An 8,094-nucleotide genomic window follows, 5' to 3' on the forward strand; every position below is an offset into this window, starting at 1 on the left:
AATGCCATAAATATCCTGGGCAGAGCTCACGAGTAGAAAAAGTTCTGTAATCATTCAGCTACAGTTTCAACCTTTATACTAGTTAAGTACAGCTCTTTTAGCTCCATTAGCTCATTTACCAGCCGGAATTATGCACTTGAATGCACCTATGATGATGACTTTCGTACAGCTCTGTGATTTGTGTGCGAGTAGCTCCATGATTTGAAGCTTACAAGCACAAGCAAGCCTAGAAGTGATGAGCGTGGTGGCACCTACGCCCCCGGTGTGCACCGCTTCCACAGGCAGCCGCACCGTTTCATTTCCCTAACGAGGCTTCTCGAGGGCACAATCGACAGATTTTGTTGCGATGGGGAAAGAGTCAACAGCAGGTTTACGCCGAGGTTGAGGGCGGCGCCCCTAGAGATATACTAACCGGATGACAGAGCGCCGCCTCGCAATGGGGGGCGGAGGAGAACAAAACAGGCATGAGCAGCTGAGAAAGGACTTGCTGCTATTGGCCGACGCCATCAGGCGACATCAATCAGGGTGGAGGAGCCCCAAAATTAGAACGAATAGATGAGTTAAAAATGGATGATGGGTGAAAAGAGGGGTAAAAGGGAGCTACTGTGCAATCATGAGTTTATGTCAGAGGACTGTTTTGTTTTGTGACACGCGTCACACTGAATGTTGACAGGTACGTGGGGTGGGCGGGCCTACAGGTGCGCAGGGTCTTCAATCCCTAGCACCTGTGTCAGTAGAGTGCCTGAAACGATTTCCTGAATGTGATGTCGGGTTTTACAGAACACATGCTGGTGGGAGGACTTGGTACAAAGGGGGGGAGGAGGGGGCTGCAGAGGTGGGTGGGCGCGTAGGAGGATATCCTTCGAGTGTGGGCTACTTCGGCGGAAAGAAGAAAAATCAAAAGAGAGTTGATGTGTGCAGTCTTTAGACAAAACGCTCCGACACGAGCTGGAAGAAAACAGCGGGGCAGACGATTACTCCATGTAAATGTCCGGCAGTGTAATTACACACCATTTACCGTACTAATGATCGCATATTAGGGCAGCAACATCCACTACATTATAGTGGTGCACACGAGGGTATGTTCAGACAGGATGTAATTTCTCTGTTGATGTGAATTCTGCCAAAGTGTTTATGAACTTAATGGACCACAAGCTGAGCCTCAGTGTCGGCAAATTCCACTTTAAAGTCAGTGATCAGCTTGTATTATCTTATAGATGCAGCAGCTCAGCGCTGAACGCAGGCCGCGTGGAGCTGTTTGGAGCCTCGGTTGGACTCTTACTGTACAAAGCAGGCACGCAGCTATGCAGTGCTTTTTACAAGTGGATCGTCCATTCATTATTCTAGCCGCATCCCTCAAGGGGCTGCTGGAGCCAATCCCAGCTGTTGGTTTAGCACAAGGTCCAAAACTCTGCTTTATTGGTGCAGGAAATATTAAAAGTGGACCATGAGATGCCAAATCAAGGTTCTTATTCGAAACGTGGATGTTATACACACACACACACACACACACACACACACACACACACGCTCCGGAGTCCACTCTGACAGCGTTGCAGACCACAGGCAACCAGCGGGGAAGTCGCAGGGTAATGGGACAATCCATCACCAGCGGCTCCGCAGTCTAAGTAAAAGGGACCCACCCATGGCGACACCGAGAGAGCAGGCTGGGAGGAAGCAGGCAGAAGCTACTGATTTAGAGAGCAGAGGTGATAAGTAGTCGGTGGGAGGCGGAGCGGAAGGCTGCGAACACCATGGGTGCATGTCTATAGTAAACATGTCTCAGAACAGAGGCCTTTGTAAAGCAGTCAGTGTTATGAGCGTGTGCTCTGTCTCTAGTTAAACTGGGAACACAACTATATGAACAGAATCACAGGATGTAGGATCAATTTTATCCCAACACATATTGTTACTATGGTAACAGCAAACATAAATAAATACCTTTATGTTTCTTACCAAGTCTTAAAAGCCAGAGTTGCAAAGTGCTGAAATATAATAATGAACCCAGGTTCGTTAACAATATATGAAAAGAAATGTTACAGTGACGAGGTTTTTGAATTTTTCAAACAGCCCACTGGATTCAGAGCGATTCCATCTGGAACGTAAATTTTAAATGCAGCCACAGAGTCGACCGTTTTCCCCGAACACCTGATAGAGACGAGGCATGAAATCTTAATAACGTCACAGCGACTCTGCGAGCGGAGCAGCTGGTGTCGATTAAAAAGTAAGAAACGCAGGACGGCGCCTCGCGTTGGATCATTTATGGTTAGCGATCCGGCAGGTACAGTAGGAGCAGGAACAGAAATCCCTCTCACCACAATCGAATCAACACAGAACTAAAGGTAAGGCTGATCTCCCTCCGGAAACTGATATCCCTCCGTCCAATTCAATCTAGAGCTCATTGAGACCTTTGTGCTGGAAACATGTGGCCAAATCGCAGAGGGAAACAAAATTAGACTAGATTTAATAGAGCTCTATCGGGCAATGAAGAAACCTATTATAGGATCAGGCCTGCATCCATCGTCCAAATGGAGACAGGTGATCAGCAAAAGACATGACCCACAGACACAATTAGCGCGCACACAAACACATGGAGACACATGAAAATACAAGGAATAATATGCAGTAAGTGCCTCTGTTGGGGCGAATACACACGCTAATCCTCCAGGACACGCCGCGAGGTAGAGGTACATAGAGTACATGCGAACGCAGCGCACACACCCACGCACACAGAACCTCTCCCAACAGGCTGATCGATTCCCGACCCGCGGATTCGATGGTAACCGCATTAATCCACCGCTGGGAACAGTCGGCGTGTCTGGCGGGCGGCCACTCAGTCAGGCTCCCAGCTGCACGGGACCATTGGTTTACACAGGGAGTCTGAGTGGAGGGAGGAGGGGACCAATGGATGACTGCGAGGCTCCGCCAAATGTCAGCGGCGTGCGCCGACTCAAACAGCCGCTCGGCAAAGTTCAGACGCTTTGTTAACTGCTGCGCCGGATGCCGGCGTCCGTGACCCGGCGCATTCTCGTGTGAGAGCATCGGTTTCAGACAAACGGGCATCAGTGGGAGCGTGTTGCTAGGCAACCCAGCAACACCTTCCCCACCGTCGACCTCTTCTGGTTTCCCATTTCAGCCGACCCATGCCGCTGACATCCTGTGACTTTGTCTTCTTCTGCGTTTCTGGGAGCCGTGGGTCAACATGGCCGCTCGTCTCCGACCCACTGCGCTCACCGCTCGTCTCGACGAGAAGCAACTATGCGGAATCCGCTGAAATAAGGACAATTTCAGCCGCCGCTGCAGCTTGCAGGCTGCTGGTGAAATCCTTAATGACCCCATTACAACCAAAACCTCATTTCCCTGACTGAATTCCCTGACGAGCTCAATCCTCCCTCACCCTCGGCTCCCACTTACATTAGGTGTATTGTCTCTCCCGCCCAGCGGCAGCTCAGCCGCCTGTAAACAAGGGCCGCGAGGCCGATGACGAACCTGATGTGACATGAAAAGACCCGGCACCACGGGCTCCTCCATCATTTTACTGCTTTGGCTCGAATTATGGCTTCAAGTGGGCTTTTAAAGCCCGCTATCCCTAAGTTACCAATTAAAAGATAATGAGCGTTATTAACCGCTACAGAAAGCTTTAAATCGGCAGTAAGAGGAAAACAAAACTTGATGAATTGAACGGGTGAACAGGAGGATGTGTTTTACTACCTCACTTCAGTTTAATTGAATTAGACAAAAGGAAAAAACATCTGAAATTTATAAACGTTTCCACGGATGAATGTTCCAGAGCAGGGATTTATGAATGAGGTTTGATCCAGTCCCTTGTTTCCATTGCGTCCCCTGTGCTCTTGACTGTCTTTCGTTTTTAGTCGCCTCTGTCCCTCCAGAGGAGTCTTAGGAGATTTTAAAAGCTCTTTTTTTGTTATTGATTTGAATTAAGGAGCTTCCGAACACAGTTAAATGGATTTTAATGCCAGCGTAAATAAAAAAGCGCATGTTTATATGGTTCAAATGGATGGATTACGCTTTAAGATCATCAGCTTTACTGACACGCATGAGTGGACCTCCTCTAAGTGCTGTGTGTGTGTTCCCTACACGCCCACTACTGTTCCATCGTGTCCACCTCCGTTTCCTCTTCCTGCATGTAAAACATTTCAGCAGCACCACCTGCATGCGTCTGCACCTAACCAACGGAAAGCGAGCGAATCACAACGCGAGGCTCACTTCCGTCGGTGAGTCGCGTTATCGCATCTGGAAACAAAACCGCGTCCATGACAACACTGCTAATATGGAATATTGTGAAACTCCCTCCGAGCTAAGTAGCAGCTTTGCAGGTGTTTACCGAGATTAGAAATTAGCTTTCATACTTCTGATGCCTTCCAGCCACTTTTAAATTTAAATGAGTAATAAGGCTGTATTTCATATTTGTACTTGCTTTTTAATTATAAATAATTAGTAATAAACAGAAACGGGCGCAGATTTAAAGTGGGATAATTTCGCCTTCTTGGGCTTTGAAGTAGGGCTGATTTAAAACAGATTTTTATTAAACCAAACTAGCACCACAGCTCTGTGGAGTTGGTCCAGAATGAAATATTCAACTAAATATTGGCTGCGTGGCTGTGAAATGTGGAACAAACATTCCTTCCTGAGAGAATTGTCCCTTTGGTGATGCCCTGGCTTTACTTACTGTATAGCATCATGAGCATCTGCGCATTTCCATAAGAAATAGGCTGCATGTAAATAAGTAACTGCCTCACTTGTAAAAGTTCAGACTACAGGTTTTAAAAATTCAAGGCATAATAAGACTTGATTCAATCTGATGACGCTGGTCATAAAGTCAGGTTCAGAGCTTTGTTGCCAACAGGCATAAAGCGAAGCTTGCGTGGCTGCGGGTCGGAGGTAAAAAGCAAGCGCATCCCTGTGGTGCTGTTCTGTCCCGTCCTGACAATTTCACGGCTGTTGTTATCTTAAAGGGTTATATTTGGCTGATTCATGGATGCATAAAGTCAAGTGGAGCCAAATTGGAGATGGGAAAACTGAAGGAATTCAGTCGATGCCATCCCTCAGGATTCCTATCATAGCAGGCTGGTGTGATTGGTTCCAGTCCAGCGCTGCCTGGGACTATTCAGATAATAAAATGGCCACAGTCTCGGGACTCATACATACATGCAAATGCAGTAAATGCACAAACAAACAAAGTCACAGCAAAGAACACAGAAACGTTGTTTTCACACAGGGAGAGAAGTCACAGGCTGCTCCCGTCTGCACACAGTGAGTCCACTCCACTATAAGGCCCTTCTCAAGATCAACTTGTCAGACAATCAGGCCACTGCTTCACCTTTGTAATAGTTCACTGTTAGAAAAGTTTAAAAATATATATTTCTTCCTCCGCTGGGAGCGTAAGGACATATTCTCTGTAGGAGGGCGGAAAGCATCAGTGAGGTCTCATGAATCATTTTTAATCTTGTTAGACTGTATAGAATGACCTTTCTCTGTGTGTCTGTGTTTACCTGCCAGTCGCCGGGCCTATTGTGCGGTTTATAGGGCGCGCGGCACCTACACACTGTCAGCAGAGACTAAGGTCACGCTGAGTCATTTTCTGAGCCACTGAGTGTGTGACTGGCCTCATGTGTGCACGCATAACGCGCAGCACCACCAATCCCTCCTCGTGTACATCAAGTTGTTAAAGGTTGCTGCGCCGGTTGGTGCACGGAAACACGCCAGGGCTGCTCATAACAGGGCAGAACGGATGGACCAGATGTCACAAATGATTCATGCTTCATCTCTACCATCTACTCTATTACGTATGGTGAAACGGCTGAGGTCACTTCTACCTGTTATTGATTTGAGAGGGAAGACCATGTTAATTTAATTTAATTTAATTTAATTTAATTTAATTTAATTTAATTTAATTTAATTTAATTTAATTTAATTTAATTTAATTTAATTTAATTTAATTTTCTATCTGACATATTTTATTTTTAAAAATCTTTTATTAAAAAAAATAAAAATATATATATATATATATATTTTCTAGATTAATAAGCCATTTTAAATTACAATTTTATCATCATTTATTTCATCTCATTAGGTTTTGAGCATATATATCAAATACATATTAAAATAATATATATTGCATTATATGAATTCTATTCTTTTTAACAGTTTGTTGCACTAAGGCTTTGTTTGTCCATTTTTTTATGACCACCATCCATAGGAGCAGACGCAGCAGGAGATGTTATCAGAGACACAACAACAGGCCTCTGGTTTGCAGGCAAACACGAGTGGACGCCGCTCGCTCCTATGTGCTTGGCGTGCACACAAAGAAAACCGCATGTCAATTACATAAACAAAGACCTGACATTTCGGCGATGTCTTCATTCGCCTGACATTTTGCTAAAAGCCTCAAAATTGTGTCCAGAGGAGCTCTCGGTCTAAGTATGTTGTAATCAAACCACTTAAAGACGACTCCAGCTTCTGCAAATGTGAGTAATCACAGCAACAAGGCATTCTTCAAACGTGTAAGAATATGCAATCTCTTTCTCTTGTGAAATGGCTCTGGGGTTTCAATTCTATGAATTTTACCTGCGATTTTAGTTAAATTGTTACCTTTATTTTCAGTATGGGTGCCCGGAGTTATAATCAAACCACTCAACCTGGATGCTTGGTACCACCCCTTTGGAGTCAAAGGCTTTCTTGTTCCCACCTTCGTGTGCATTTGAAGCGCCGATAAATGCACGCTGAACGCTGTTCAGGCTGTAGCAGGATCCTCTGGAGAATTAAACTGCACAAATACATATGCTGTCACACACTATAAATGTTAAACATCCCATAACATCCAACTGATTCTAATGTCTGCCACAGTCACACTTGCTGCCGTGCAATATCTTATCTTATTAAATGATTTATTTTATACTAAATCCCAGAAGAATCATCTCAAGGTGCTTCAGATTCTAAAATCAAGACCTTAAGAAATTTACACAAAAAAATTACACAAACTTGGTGACAGTGGAAAGACTCTAGCAGAACCAAGCTCAAGACTGGTGATCAGGGAGACAACATGATGGCAGCGCACCTCGCATGACCATGGGCTGCATAAAACGACAACATGCTTTTGTTCTCACTTGTGCATCATTAGCGGGGTTCCAGATCCTCATCCACACGGCTCATTAAGTAAATGGGATCAGAACCTGCTCAGAGATCTGACAACCACCACCCTTCACCCACCAACCAGAGGTTTCATTGGGATTGGATTAGATGTTTACAGTAGGAGGGCGTTGAGTAGGTTATTACAGTTATCTTATGGTCAGTTCTGTGAGGTTTAAATAAGCACTAGATATTAGCAACCGCAGGGCTCCGGCCTCTGGGCCTGAGCAGACTAATCCATCCATGGAGTTAGGACAAAGGAGCTTACAGTGGGCTCCAGCCTGATCGTTTTGGAATAATGCTTCTGCCAATGGGTCTGGTTCAGAATTCAATACGCTGCACAGAGAGCGGCCATTTGTCCCTCGCTGTCAAATACAGATCTGGACTAAAACTAAATAAAAGCTACAGAAACCTAGTAGCTAGAGGTGGACAACTTCCTTCCTCAAAGAGGCTCGGGCGTTATTGCCTTTTTGGTCAGACGTCATGCACAGACCTCATGCTCAGGTCTGAGAGCGGAGGAGTGGAAGACGTGACATTCATCCGGCATGAGAGGAATCCAGTTGTCCTTCTCACACTGGCAGCTTGATTAAACGAGGTCCTACACTCAACTCAATGTACAGTAGAGAGACAAACAGTGTTTACAGGACACAGACACACTAACTAGCAGCTACAAACGTGTTATACCCAAGAAGGTATTAGGGTGATAAATAGGCTGGGATGGTTACGCTTTAAGATCATCAGCGCTTAGTTAGAAATGCAGTTCTTCATCATCAATTAGGACGACACAGAGTCTTCTATTCTAAACACGCTCTCTATCTCTCCCGCTCACCTGCTCACAAACAAACGTCTGGCCTTAAAGGCACGGCGAGCTCCGTTTTGACGCGGGCGGGCGAGCGAGTGAGGCGGTGAGGGAGTACAAACAGAGCCCAGGCATTTATTGGGCCG

Source organism: Betta splendens, chromosome 9, assembly GCF_900634795.4.
Source record: "Betta splendens chromosome 9, fBetSpl5.4, whole genome shotgun sequence".
In the NCBI taxonomy this organism is placed as follows: domain Eukaryota; kingdom Metazoa; phylum Chordata; class Actinopteri; order Anabantiformes; family Osphronemidae; genus Betta; species Betta splendens.